Genomic DNA, 13,786 nt, shown 5'->3' with positions numbered 1-13,786 from the left:
TCATTTCCCATTCCACGGCGGAAATGAGAGAATATTACTATGGATTTCATGGACAAGCTTCCTCGTATACCAAATAGTTAGGTTGGAATTTGAATAATAATTGATCGACTGGTGACGTCAGCGTATGTTACTTCAGTATGAGAACATCAACCTTTCCAGACAAGCGCAACAGTTATTTATTTGTTTGATGGAAAAAGAGATTTGGGATCTGATAAACTTCTTGGGTATGTTGGTCCCTTCAGTTTGTTCCCTAGAGTAACGCCATAAGGCCGTGGAAAGCTATGTCTTGTGTTTCGAAATTATTAGAATTGGGGACGGTTAGTATTCGAGGCCCTGAGTTAGTAGATGAGACTATTTGGAATATTCAAGTAATTATCACCTTGGAAAAGTATGATTCGTTTTAAAAAGAAAAGCAAGCAAGTCCTAGATACATCAGACCATATGTGATCATCGAACGAGTCAGTGAAGTTACGTTCAGGCTGAGTTGCCTCCAGAGTCAACGAAAGGGCACGATATGTTTTATGTTTCGATACTTCGACATTAAACCTCATATCCTTCACGAGTGATACCTCCTCAACCTTTGGAAGTCAATCTGGATTTGACGTATGATGATGAGCCAGTGCCTATCTTGTATTAGAAAGATGATGTACTGAGAAATAAGACTATGAGTTTGGTGAAAATTTATGGAGGAATCTTTCAGTGGAAGAAACTACTTGAAAATCAGAGAATCGAATGAGAGAGATGTGTTTCGGGCTGTTTCATGGATATTGATGGATTGTAAAGATTGTGTAAATTTCGAGGACGAAATTTCTTTAAGGTGGGTAGATTGTGACAGCCCGTCCCTAATTTTAAGAATTTTTAAAGTTTTGATAAAGGATTTTACAAAAATGCCCTTTGAAGGTACGTGCATTATTCGAGGTTAATCACCATGTCGTGCCATCTAAGATTTGTTTCCTTGGCATATCCTGGTAGTACTCGTCGTTACGGACGCATGGGCGCAGACGGTTCGTGATTTGGAGTTATATCGAAGAAGTTATTAAAGTTTGAAGTTGGGATTTTAAGGAATTATAATTTTAGTAAAATATAGAAATTCTTTTATGAAAATGGACGGCCCAGATTTAATGATGAATGAAATGGTTGGCTGGGATGAGGGAAAGGTTTTTGGTGTGTGTATGTGTATGAGAAGAAGAAACAGAAAACAGAAAAGAAGAAGAGACTGGGCAGAAATGCCCAATCGGAGAAGAAGAAGATGCGAGCGAATCAGAAGAAGAGAGAGGAAGAAACTGATCAACCAGGGGAAGGAAAGGAGGGAAAGGAGGGAGAGTGGTGCACGGGGGAACAGGAGGAATGGGTCACCTTTGACCCGCGCGACCCAAGCTTCCAAATCGGCGGGTTTTCGCCGTTTCGTCCAATTTTCCAACGAATTGGATCAAGGTACCACTCCCAATCAACATCTAGGCCTTCCCTCTTTATGTTTCACCCCAAGAATCATTGAATTTCGTTGTGATTTCGCGAAGAACACCCACACGGGTGCCGCGACCCTTTTGTTTAAATTCTTGAAATTTTGAAATGTTTTCTTTCAATTACTAACATCATTAGCATTCCTTTAGGACCTAGAACAAAGCCCAAGAGGTAGTAGAGGCGTTGGAACAAGTTTGAAGGTCGAATTGGAAACACCAAATTCTAGGGTTCTTCACGGTTTTGGTGAAATTGAAGCACTTCCAGGCCCAATTGGCCTTGTCCACAGGTATGAAAGTTGTTCTACTCATTGAGATCTTCAAATCTGCAAATTTTGGTAATTTTTGGAAATAGTTGAATTTTCCGGCGAGCCGGGGGCGGCCAACCGCCACCCGCGGCGGCCCGCGCGGCGGTGCGTGGCCAATGGCCCGCCAATGTCATTATTAGCATGTGATTAAGGTTCTAGGTTCAGTTTTGATAATTGATGGACGTAAATTGAATAATTGAACCTAAGTTGGTTACGATTCATGGTTAGGTGAAAATGTGAATTGACGATCCGACCGTTGGATCGTCATCAAACTTTGATACGTTGTAATACGTAATATTTGAGGATTATAGGAACTTACGGATTGGGAATCCAATTTACGGATCTTCCGGAATTGAAGTTGTAAGTTCATAAAATAGAATGTTAACCGTCACTTAGTTTTGGAAATTGACGGAGATCCGACCGTTGGATGGTAATGAAATTTTAGGATGTTGTCCTAGAGGTATATTGTGGACCTCTGGAAGTTACGGATTTGAAATCTGAGTTGCAGATCATCCGGATCGAACTACGTAGAGACGTGTCTTATATAAGTTATGTATTCTATCGGCATGATTTCTGAGGTTGGATTTAATTATTGTTCTAGGCGCTAATCTTCATGACGCCTTGATGTACGGTGCTAGGAAGTTGTTGGGCGAACTCCAGGTGAGTGGGCAGTTTTGTTTTCGTATTACCTATATACTATTGTTTTCCCAGAAATGCATTTATATGAGAAAATGTTTTTAAATGCCATGCATAGAAGTTTATGAAAAGTATGAATTGAAATGCCAAGCATAGAAGTTTATGAAAAGAATGAATTGATATATGATGCATACATGTTGCATGGTGCTGTGGAGGCACAGGTAAGTCAGGTGAGTTCATTTATTCATTGAATTGTTTGTTGTTGAGATGTTTTGAGCTCATAACTTGCACCCTAGGTGTTAGTGCTTATATTATTCACCACACCGCACGCTCGCCTTGGATCCAAGTAGGTGGATGTCGTACAGACCATGTGAGGGTTCCGACATGCTAGTCGTACAGATCACTAGGCGTGATTCCGACTAGTGGGTGACCTTAGTTATGCGCGCTGATGATTGATGAGAGAAGCACTAGAGCGTATTTTTACACCTTTCATCGTATAGACTACCTTACGTAGTTCCGAGTGATGTGCAGAGTAGGGCCGTATAGGTCACTGTGGTGACTCCGGCTTAGTGGGATATTGAGCTATTGAATTAATCGTATAGGACCAACTGCAGGGTCTCCGATTGATTCCTTATTTCACCTGATTTATATTTTGATTTATGGCATGGCATATTTTTCTTGAAAAATGTTAAAGATTTGGGATTTAAGTTTTGAGATTTCATATGGTTTTATATATATATTTTTTTTTTCTGGGAAAGTATACAGGTTTTACGGTGAGGGGTTAGAAATGTTTTAAATGAAATGTTTTCGAAAAACTTTGTTTTACTGACCCACTCAATTTTGTTTTGCGCCCCTCCAGGTCCTAGATGGCAGAGCTTTGGTGGCCACGAGGAATCCAACGGTGTTCTAACAGAATTCACAAAAGTATGACTCACCCTCGGGTGTGTTATCTTAGTAATTGTATTCTTTAAAGCTTCCGAACTGTGTAAATGGTTACGTCACTCTCACGTGACGGCCAGCACGCCCTCCTTCGGGACGGGGTGTGTCAGAGGAGAACAAGGAACTTGGACAAGGATAACCACAAGCACCCAAACCAAAGGCTAGGGTCAGTGGTAAAGGAGTTTGCAAGGTTGGAAAACCAGAAAGAGAGTCTCACACGTTTTCTTTGTTTTTTTTTTTTAAATGTTAAATCTTATTAACTAAAAGAATCAAGCTTCACATTGAATCAAGAATATGAGAAGATGAAGAAATAGAATGAAAAACAAAGAGAAAAGCTCAAAGAAAGAAATGAAATACTAAAGAGCAAAATATATATAAAGGGATATAATCACGGTTTGATTTTTCATTAAGTGAAGAGTATTACTAAGGAACACGATATATATAGAGGGATATAATCACTTTCTTAATGATGAAGAAACCTCTCAACACATTTAACTAAATCTTATCAAATCTTACAACCAAATCTAACTGATTTTGCTGACATGGCAAGTATATATGTAATACTGCCATGTGGCCATACTCATCTACCACCAGGGCCTTTAGGCCTGAGTCAAAGATGTGTGGATGATATGTTACAATCCGAATTAGGGATGAAATCTGTTTTGCCATGTGATAACACGCAACTGGTCGGCCATAGATGACGACCGATACCAGTCGACTGTCATTTCTGAAGCTCTATCTGTTGTTGGATGCACCCAATGACCAGTTGCCTATGTGTGATACCACGGGTTTAGAGCCTTTGTCTGTTAATGACCGATCACTTGTTGCTGGATTGTCTGATGAGTTACTTGTTGATGGTTCATCTACTGATGATTCTTTTAATGGTTTGGTAAAAGATGGTGACACACATGAGTTAAATTATGATGGTTTGTCTTCATCTCAGTTGCCTCCACGAGCTAACATATAGTGGAAAACCTAAAGAATAATATGAGCATGATATGCATGCCAAAGCAAAGTTTCTATCAATAATTATGTGTCCACTCATCGTTTTTTCAAACTATATGCATCCTACATATGTCAGTTATGTAGTGTATCTGTTCCAACAAAATTGCAAGATGTTTTCTCTAATCCAAAATGAGGTTAATGCCATGAACGTTGAGATGAAAGCTCTAGAAAACAATTGCATTTGGGATTTGGCTCCTAGCAGATGTTTGGTTTTCTACACGAATGGTCATTTGAATGTAGAAAGGGTATATAGATGCAAACTGGACACATTCTATCACTGGCTAGCAGTCTACATTTGGAAACTTTACTTTTGTGGATGGTAATTTGGTTAATTTGAGAAGCAAGAAACATAAAGTGGTTGCTAGTTCAAGTGCAAAAGTTGAGATTCGTGGTATGTCTCATGGTGTGTATGTGAGTTGTTGTGGTTGAAGAAATTGTTGAGGGATCTTGGGTTTGAACCCAAGGGTTTTATGAAACTCAATTGTGATAAATTAAAAGGGTGTTATTGAGATTGCTCATAATCCAGTGATCTAGTGCAACATGATCATACAAAACATGTGAGATTGATCGACCTACCTTTTACCAATGAAAAACTTGATGTTGGAATTATTGCTTTCCCATTTGTGGTATCTAAAGATCAACTCACTGACATGCTTACTAGGGTTGTGTCTATTAGTGTGTTTCTCATCTCGCTTGACAAGTTGGGCGTGCACGACATCTTTGCTCCAATTTGAGGTAGAGTGTTGTGAGTTATATGTGTAAATATTAGTTAAGTGTAAATAGTAGTCTTTGGTCTAACATCGACAAAGTGCATATGTAATATCAATTATAACTTCTATTTATACTCCACTTTAGAGATTAATGAATACACAAGAAATTAAAAATACATGCATGCCGTTGTGGAACGAGGCCATCGATAGTCAAACAAATGGTGAGCGACTTGAGCCTGCAAGTTTGTATTAGTCTATACTATAATATATGGTTTGGGCATTTTGACCATCTCTAACTCTTGAGTTAAAATCTCAAATTTTAACTTCAAAATTTAAGTTTTAACCCATAAACAAATTTTTTTTCTCCAACCCTTTTGGATTAAGTTTTATTCTCCATGTCATCCGATCAAAATGGAGCCGTTGGGATTACACATAAATGCCCGACAACCCCATCAAGTTAGGCCTCATTTCTGCACAACAGTGTCCCATTTGTTTTGCTTTTTGTTTGCTCCCCTTTTTTTCCTGGCGCATTCACGCGCAGTGGGCCAAGCCATTTACCTTGGCAAGTTCTTCGGCTTAAAATTTCCCCAAAAATCAGTTCTAACCCAAAACTGATTTTAATGTAAGGTTGGAATAAGTTGGGGGAGATTTAAAACCTAAATTTTAGGTTTTAGCCCAAGAGTTTGAGTATTCTTAAGAGAGGGCATAAAATTTGATGCTTAATTTGAAAGCTCCTTTTCGTGGATTGCATCACGTTTACCTGCAGAAGGGATAACAGATTTTACGATCCTACGTACATTAAACATACCTTTAGGTTCATGGACTATATGGATTATGGACCACCGTTTATACAGACGATTCATTTTGTTCCCTGTATTAATCTGTTCACCAACTACCACCAAGTAGTCAGTACGCTACAGGCATATCTGACTGATTGTGTAAGTTTTCAAGTTCGTTGATTAAAATTTAAGATAATGCTAGGAATATTAAATTTGTAAACTAAATGATGTGTCATCAATAGGAATGAGCACGTTTATCAACATGTTAGTAATAAATCAATCATTTATCTACAAATTTACTCTCCTTAAGTTACTCTAAAATTTATGATAAAAAAGCTGCCCTTGTCCTTTCTTTTTCATGAAACCCTTGTCTTTTTCTTTTTCTTTTTTATGAAACCCTTGTCCTTACTCATTGCCATTATGTTCCTGAAAAAAATCAAATAAAATCATGTTTATCTTTGTTATTTTTCAATGAATTATTTTAAATTATTTTATTTGAATTTGTATTGCCAGTCCAAGATATGCAATGGACATGCATGGACCAATAACTGGATGGGCCTTGCTAGTTATATGTCGTATAGTTTGGTCTTTTCTCTAGCTTTAGTGAATAGACGAAAATATCAACCTCTGTTTTGTTTTAAAACACCAACAATATTTTACACTAAATTAATAAATTATGAAAAGAAAAATTTTAACTTGGTGCGCTAAAATAATACGATACGTTAACTAATTTGGCTAAATCTAAGTTTAGATAACAATGCCAACTTAAAAACTCGAGTTAGTATCTCATATATCCCTCGTAAACGTAAATAGCATCTCACATATCCAATAAAGATTTGATCAATCAATATTGTGTCCCTTTAAAAAGAGGTCAACGAAAGAAATATTTTTTTAACAAGTAGAGGAGAACAATTTTATCAATCTTTGTTGAATAAGAGAATTGTTTCAATTGACCTCTATATGCTCATTGACCTAAACTAAATTTTCTAACTTTGTATTGTGAAAAAATTTGAAAAGAAACTCAACCTTTGTTCTTAAGGGGATTAGTGGTCAGTGATTAGGCTTAACTACTAATTAATGCCCGACCCATGCTGTTGAAGTATATATGCAATATGTATGTGGCTACCTGCCCATGCATTCCCAGTTGAAGAATTCATTAACACAATATTTTGAGGTCGTTTGCTGCATTCTTTAATCGTGACATGCACGTAACATTCCCTAAACGGTTGATTTATCTTAATCCTCTAGAGGAAAATGAAACAGAAAATGAAACGGGTTAGTTCCTTTAAATGGCCTTCTGTCAATACTAAAATATCGTCCTGAAATTCGATTCGAATTTGCCTAGAATATGTATTTGTATTTAAAATAATCACTATATAAAAGATCAGGTGGTGATTGTGAGATATATATAAATATATTTTTTTTTTGAACAAATGATATTATCTATACTAAGGGTGGGGAAGTGAACTAAGCATCACAATGAGCTAGCAATAATGTGGTTAAAATTTGCTTTTGGCGAGAAACGAATTTAAGACCTCTCACTTACAAGTGAACAGAAATATCATTATACCGTATTACTAAATGTGAATAAATACATATATTTAAATGATCTCATCTATACTTATTTAAATGATCACGAAAATAAGAATTATGAAACAAAATAAATCAAATAATGGGGTTGCGTTATGTTGTAATTATTTTTTGTTTTTTGGTTGATGTTTTTGTCTACGAAGATTGTTATTGATTTTGTGGAATTACGCAATAAAATAAAATAACATTGAACCAAACGCCTCCAAAATTATGTTGACTTTTTAACCAATATAAAGCAACACTATCAAACATGCCAAACCCAACAAATATGTTCCACGTCTCTATTAGGGTTTTGGGTTGGCTCATGCAATTAAATTACCAAAATGTGGGCTATAATTTTGTAAGTAAATGCTAGAAAAATTATTGTAAATAATATGATGTATCACTAATAGGAAATAAACACGTTAATTACATTTAATAAATAATTCAATCATCAACAACCACATCATACAGTTTATAAAATTTAATCTCCCTCTAACATTACCCTAATTTTGCATTTCAACTTAGGCCTTCTATTGTGAGCGTAAGAACAATTGTCAATCGCAATTTTAACTAAAACTGCAAATATTAAGGAAGTGAATTTCAAACAAAATAGAAAAGAATAATACTCTAAACCCATTCTTAAAAAGGAAACCAAATCATAAATAGTACGAAATTCTCGATCTTATCTCTATTTCTTTATCTAGCTTTGGAGCAAAACCCTGGACTTTACATAAGAGGTTGATAAGGATAAGATTGACTCACATGATACCTTATCCGAACCAACCTAAAATCGTCTCCAAATTCATTTCCCCATTAACCACATCACAAACTGGTCGAGTTACTATTTTGAGAACTCATTAGGGCATAGTCTATGGGGTGCCCAATCTTTGTCCAACTAACAAAGCAATTGGTTACACGAGAATGTTGACAATGTAACTTTGTGTGGACTAATTCAACTGGTTTTTTTTTTTTTTTGAACAAGCGATATTATTTACAATAAGGAGTAGGGGAGTGAACTAAGCCTCACAATGGGCTAGCATAATGTGATTCAAATTTGTCTTTGACGAGAATCAAACCTAAGACCTCTCACTTACAAGTGGATATGAATATCACCAGACCGTAATACTAAGTGACAGTTCAATTGTGATTATATCAAGAAAAATGCTAAGAGAATTGATGTTAAGCCTCATGTTTTTGGTACAATATTTTATAACGTTGACAAGAGAATTGATGTTAATCTGTGAGGTGACAGAAAGTTTATAGAAAATCTCATTTTGAGAAAGTGTCGTTAGCATTTCTTTTACATCAATGCACTACATAATTAATAGTAGAATTGTTATTGGCATTGTGAAATTCTCATTTTTCACTCCAAATTTTTTATATTAAGAAATAAAAATACATTTGTGAGAAGTGCAAAATGAAAATTTTAAAGTGTTAATAACAATTCTTATTAATAATTTGATCAATACTAATTAATTAATTTAAGTCAAGTTTACATAGTCGTGAGTCAACTGTTTGGTTCAAGGAACCCCTGATGTCATTAGAGATGTCCTTCGTCATGACTCTTAACAAGTTTGTTATCAATAAAGCTATCGTTTCCATTCAAACTAAAATTACAACATTATACAATTTCGTTTTGGGTGTGTGATAGAATACTTTGCTTTTCTTTTTCTATCTTTCTTTTAAACAAACTTTCGAACAAAGAAAAAAATCCGTGTGAGAAAATAGTCAAGGAATGATGGGGCTTGTCGCGAATTCACGATAGCACAGTTAGGCGGGCGCACAGCACCTGTGCCACGTGACGCGCTTCTATTGCAGGAAACAGTTGTATTGGTGGGCTACCTGGTGACGGCAGCAAAACTGGAAGCATGTGTCGGATTAGCGCGGGGCACGTGTCGACCGTTAAAAAGGCCTCTAAGTCTGAATCTGACCTCGCAACATTCAACGCTCACTCGGGTGCTAACTCCGTCACGTAGCTTTATTTAGGTTTTACTTCGACGGAGTAGGATTCTTTCTTCTTTTCTTTCCATTTTTTTTTCTCACATTCTTTTATTTTAGAAATGCGTTATTCACATACTTCTTTTTACTTCTCTCATATATTTTGTTAATTTCTGTGATTTGATCTTTTTTAATTTATCCGATCCGACAGTCGAAAATTAAAATGATGTGAGAGAAGTAAAAAAAGGTGTGTGGATATTACGATCTTATTTTATTTTTCTCTTGTTATAAAAAATTAATATAAAAAATTAATATGATTTAACAATAACCGTTTAAATAAAAGTGGAAGGAAAGAGAGGAAAAAAAATAGAAAAAAGAATCATACTCCTATATTGACACAAATACCCCTATTGTTCCTCAAGCTTTTATGAAGAGAAAACCACCATCTCATACACGATGCACAAAATTGGAAAATAGTATCCAGGTGGCATGACACAATGCCCTAGAAATATGGGTTCACTGTCACAAGGTTCAATTATCAAAAATATCTCGACTCATAAAGTTCAAGTTTTAACTTTCTCCTTTTAAATTATTATAATAGTTTAAAACTTACTATGTCTTTTAATAATAATGACTTAAATATATATATGTATACATAAGAAGCCTTTAAAAAAAGGAGTTTTTATTTATTTTTTAATAAAAATGCGATTAGTTGTAGATTCCACTACACATCGAATTTAACGATTTGAACCGTCTTCAAGTTGCATCTCAGAGGTCATCTTTACAAAATATTATTCAAATCGAAAATATTTGAGATATCTAGTTGAGTTCAAAGAAATTAACGAACACTTTATTTTCTAGAAAACATTGAAATTTCATCGTGATAATTAAATAGGCAAATGATTTCGTATTGAATTAATTTTTGCAAGGATAATCTTTGAATCAAGACTGACAAAATAGACGATTCGTATCATTAAAATTCGATGTAGAGAAAATCCCACAACTAATCCTCGTTTTTTTATGAAAATGGGATCCCTTCCCTTTAAGGATACACACACATATTTGATCTAAAAAAATGAATTAACTATCATAAATATTTGACAAAAGAAAACATGAAAATATAGAAATCTTTCCCTTGATACACACTGCGGATAAGAAGAGATGCTAAGGTTCCATTTTTTTCATTTAATATCATTCGAATTGGGTATAAGACTATTCTCTCTATATGCTTCTTGCAACTCAATTGTACAAAAATTTAAAAGATAATTATAATAATTAGGGGTTGGCTGGAAAAAGCTACATTTGACTCTATATTTAAAAGAGAAATGAAAAGGAGAATCTCACAAAAGTGGGACTCTTTGTCACCCCATATTTTTTGCACAATGTTTTATAATGTTAGCTCAGGAATTAACGTTAAATAATAAGGTAACATAGAATCTATAGAGAGTCCCACCTTGAGATAGACTCCTTAGCATTTCTCTATTATCTCCCATAGATTATTAACTATTATCTACGCTTATTACACCTCAATTTTTGAGGCTAGATGTATGTCTTTAAAGAATTATATTTCTTTTTCTTTAATAATAGTAATTTAATTTTTCTTATTCTTTAATGAATTATATTTCTTACAGCTCAAATACTTATGATATGTATATATAAAATGGTTAGCCATATGAATGAAAATAATCCAATCCAATATTCCTACATTTGGATAATGAGTAATATATAAATTATATATGTTATGACACTTAACTCGGAAGTATAAGTTAATATAACATTTTGATGATGAAAGGGTAGCCTGAGAACATATTGTTGAGTATATGGGACCCTTGATTCTATTGGGTGAATTTTGGGGTCACGTTTGACTCTTTTGGAACATAAATATTTGTATGCACCGTCCTATTTATTATCATTAGATGAATTTAAATTTTAAAATTTAAGCTCATCAAACAGTAATAAATAGAATGATACGTGAGCAAAAATACACGTCTTTGAAATTGGAGGTTTATGAATTTGTTGTCAAGAAAAATTATTCTGCAGAAAACACAAATGGCAATAGCTTTCATATATAAAATCTAATATTACTGATGCGAATTAAACATGTCGTGAAGGACTCAAATACATTCGTGGTTGGAGATTGATCATGCATGTGTCAAAAAATAAAACCCCACATGTTATAAAAATATTACTTAATAAATGATAAGGTAAATATTCTTAGATCAATTCAACAGCTTGATAACGGACTGCATGCATCATAATTCTTATGGAAAAGGGCCAGAAGACACAGTTGGATTTACAAATTGATCCAATACCAACGAATCTCTGTAGTTGACAGACTATGAAAATGAAAGACAATAAATATATATTAGACCTCGTTTTCCTTCAAATTTGTATAATAAGATTTTGTTGCCAGAGAATATATTTGTGACAAGACTTTTCTGGATTTTTTAGAAGTCTTCTCCTTAGATGTGAACTTGATGAATTTAGACAGCTGTTTTATTTTCCAACGGGCTACAGGTAATAGTTTTTCCAATGTCCACTCCATTTTCCAGGATTTGGATCCCATCCAAATTTAAATGGTAGAGATTTTATGGATTCTCACATCTTAATCATTCATCATACATCGTGAGGTAAAAGTTTATTTAACTTTTTAAATTAAAATTAAACACAAATAGTACCTGACAAAAATTAACCGTATGATGTACAATGAACGGCTAGAGATCCCCATAAAGTAGATCTGGAGAGAATCCTCTTCCCATTTTCCACTAGACTTCCATGATTCTCCACAGTGACTAAATTGTTCATCACCTCTAATGTGGGATTGAGCTACCATTACATTACCAACATTCGATGAATTTATATTTCAAGGCGTGGTAAATTGAATCTGATTCATCCAACGATACATGTATAGGGTTCGTCTGGAGGCGCTTTTAAAATAAATGAGTGCGTTTTTAAAGAAATATGTGTGGTTTTCAAAAGCTCTTGAAGAACTTCCTACAAGAAGTACCGCTCATATGCTTCTTGCGAGAAACACTTTAAGTATTATTCCAAGACTCACTTGCATTGTTAACTAAGAATTGATTTCAAATATATTTTCACTAAAAACAAGTTCAATTATTTTAAAAACACTTCCAAATGAGCTTATAGTTGATGACTTAGTGGTAACCCGCAACACTCACCATTAATTAGGGGCAGTGAGCAAGTTTGTTCTCTTGCAATATATGTCAACTCAATATTTCCATATTTCCTGCGGTTTGGTTCAATCTCTTGAGCAAGGAAGTAAGAAATTTCATTAGTCAAATAGTAATGGAAATAATAATTCTACTAAACCATAGTTGTTTATCAACAATCATTTGGTTGAGCGAGTAATTATTTTTTTTTGCTTGTTGAGGAAATGTTAAGTTTGGTTTACATATACGCTTTGAAGATACTTACTTGCGATGAATTATACTCTCAGTTATTGCGTTTTGAGGCTATCAACTATTTAGCAAAAACCGACTCATTAAGAGGACTAGTTTCTCTATCAAACATTTTGACATAACTACCTAATCTTAAGGGGTACCTTTAAATTGGTCCCAACCTAAATTAGGTTTACTTAAGTAGGGAAAATACTTAATCTTATGGGGTATTTTTAAAGTGGCCCAACTTTTTAAAATATTTCAAATAACTACTTAACGTTTTGAAAATTAGACATCCTACAGATCACCAACATTAAGTGATGGCATGTTCAAGTATTAAAGCGATTTTCATTCTCACGTAATCTATAGAGCTCTAAATTTCTAAACCGATTCCTTTTAACTAGACACATTTGATGTTTTTCTTCGCTAAGAGGGGTCTATTTCAGGATTAAAAACTCCAAAAATGATGAGTTAGTGAAAATCAACTTCAATGTTTTTTCAAGTCATCACTTAACCTTAAGGACATTATCAATTACCGTAGGTGGCCTATGTAGTTATTTGTTTTAAAAAGTTGAAACCAATTTGGAATCACCTCTAAAAATTGGGTAGTTATTCATACAGTTCTTAACCCTTCATCCTTTGATGTCACATTATCAACCTAAATTACTGATTAGAGGATTTTTTTTGTTTAAAAAATGTGTGTTTCAAATTAGCAGTTCAACAATAATTTATGTATAAACATCCTGCTCCAGTCAATTGTTAGGTGGAAAGTTAAGAAATTTCGGGTTCTTCTACACATAGTGAGTCAGGACGAAAGACGTAGTCAATAGACAAGAGGTAAATATTTCTATACTACCCTTTGTTAATCCCGAAAATTAGAGGATTAGGATTTTTTTTTGGCATTGTCAGCATCACAAAATATATGAATACAAATTTCATAGCATGCAAGTCAAAGTTAATTAGCGAAAAAAGGTTACAATTTATAAAATGACTAACTACATTTTCATTTTACCAATACCAAGGTTGTGTTTGAGTGTGACATGC

General features: G+C 34.4%; 1 long non-coding RNA gene across 1 annotated transcript; it reads left to right on the top strand.

Annotated features, from left to right (window-relative positions):
- The first annotated feature begins 1,209 nt into the window (after positions 1-1,209).
- On the top strand, positions 1,210-3,449 carry LOC139191491 (uncharacterized). The gene is made up of 4 exons (XR_011575570.1): positions 1,210-1,434; positions 1,611-1,747; positions 2,367-2,425; positions 3,261-3,449. It is a non-coding gene; the product is annotated as an uncharacterized lncRNA (long non-coding RNA).
- Positions 3,450-13,786: the final 10,337 nt, after the last annotated feature.

This window comes from Malus domestica, chromosome 14, assembly GCF_042453785.1.
Source record: "Malus domestica chromosome 14, GDT2T_hap1".
In the NCBI taxonomy this organism is placed as follows: domain Eukaryota; kingdom Viridiplantae; phylum Streptophyta; class Magnoliopsida; order Rosales; family Rosaceae; genus Malus; species Malus domestica.
This window is presented reverse-complemented; position numbering and strand designations above follow the sequence as displayed.